Source organism: Sesamum indicum, linkage group LG14 (assembly GCF_000512975.1).
Source record: "Sesamum indicum cultivar Zhongzhi No. 13 linkage group LG14, S_indicum_v1.0, whole genome shotgun sequence".
In the NCBI taxonomy this organism is placed as follows: domain Eukaryota; kingdom Viridiplantae; phylum Streptophyta; class Magnoliopsida; order Lamiales; family Pedaliaceae; genus Sesamum; species Sesamum indicum.
In genome coordinates this window covers 1,852,853-1,854,427 of record NC_026158.1, presented here as the reverse complement: position 1 = coordinate 1,854,427, position 1,575 = coordinate 1,852,853, and the positions used below count along the sequence as shown (strand labels likewise).

At 47.0% G+C, this 1,575-nt stretch overlaps 1 pseudogene; it reads left to right on the top strand.

Moving 5' to 3' along the window:
- LOC105177043 overlaps positions 288–1,575 on the top strand; it is a 1,996-nt pseudogene continuing 708 nt past the window's right edge.

The window sequence follows — 1,575 nt, the reverse complement described above, 5'->3', positions numbered from 1 at the left end:
ATTTCTCAATTTTCTTATGCTTCTATCCAAAATCTCTGTTGGCTCCTCCACATATGTCAACTTCTCAGAAATCTCTATCTTCGGATGACAAATAATGTGCCAAGGATAAATTACCCCTGTACTTTTAAAAATAAAGCAATTTACTCTTGTACTTTTAAAAATGAAGCAATTTACTCCCTATTTAATGAAATAAATTGTTTCATTTTAAAAAACATGAGAAGGTAACACAAAAAGATAAATTATTATTTATTCATAGAAAGTAATTTGCTCATCTATAGTAGGCTGCATGCATTTTTTCCCTTATTTGAACGATTCGAAGCAAAAATTATTATTCTTTCACTTTCCTAGCATATAACAAAACGAATCCTAATTTAATATATAACGGTCGCATGTATTAAATTTTCTACACACACCCGTTACCAGCAAACTCCGCCCTCATTCCCATCACTCATGGATCAATTGAAACCAAGTCCTCCCAACTCCAGCCCGCTGACGCCCCTCGGCTTCCTGGAGAGAGCTGCCACTGTTTATGCCGACTGTCCTTCCATCATTTACAACTCGACCACCTGCACATGGGCCGAAACCTATCACAGGTGCTTGAAGATGGCGTCTTCCATTTCATCTTTGGGCATCAGACGGGGCGATGTTGTTTCTGTGGTTGCCCCCAACATTCCCGCCATGTACGAACTCCATTTCGCCATCCCCATGGCCGGCGCCGTGCTCAACACCGTCAACCTCCGCCTCGATTCCCGCACGATCTCCGTTGTCCTCCGCCATGCCCAGTCGAAGCTAGTTTTCGTCGATTACCAGTCGGAATCTGTAGTACTTGAAGCTCTGTCTTTGTTCCCAGCTAATTCTGAGAGGCCTTTGATTGTCCTTATAGCAGATGATGGTGAATCTGGAATCCCGTCATCGAGAAGCGATATGTATGGAAACTACGAGAAGATGATTTTAAATGGTGATCCAAATTTCAATTGGGTTCGGCCGGAGAGTGAATTTGATCCCTTGACTTTGAATTACACCTCCGGCACCACCTCGTCGCCGAAAGGGGTCGTTCATAGCCACCGTGGAACTTTTGTCATGGCCTTGGATTCATTGATCGAATGGTCAATCCCGAAAGAGCCCGTTTATTTGTGGACTCTGCCAATGTTCCACTCCAACGGGTGGAGCTACACCTGGGGCATGGCGGCCTCCGGCGGAACCAATGTCTGTCTCCGTAAATTCGACGCCGCCGCAGTCTACGCCGCCATACGCAAATACAATGTGACCCACATGTGCGGCGCGCCGGTGGTGCTCAACATGCTGACGAATGTCCCCGATGGAAAGCCCCTGGAAAGGCCGGTCTACATTCTGACAGCAGGAGCGCCGCCGCCTGCGGCAGTTCTGTTGCGAACCGAGTCCCTCGGGTTTGTCGTCAGTCATGGATACGGGCTGACAGAAACGGGAGGGGTGGTGGTTTCCTGCACTTGGAAGAAGAAATGGAACAAATTTCCGGCGGAAGAGAAGGCCAGAATCAAAGCTCGACAGGGAGTCAGAACTCCAGGAATGGCAGAAGTTGATGTGATCAATCCCGAA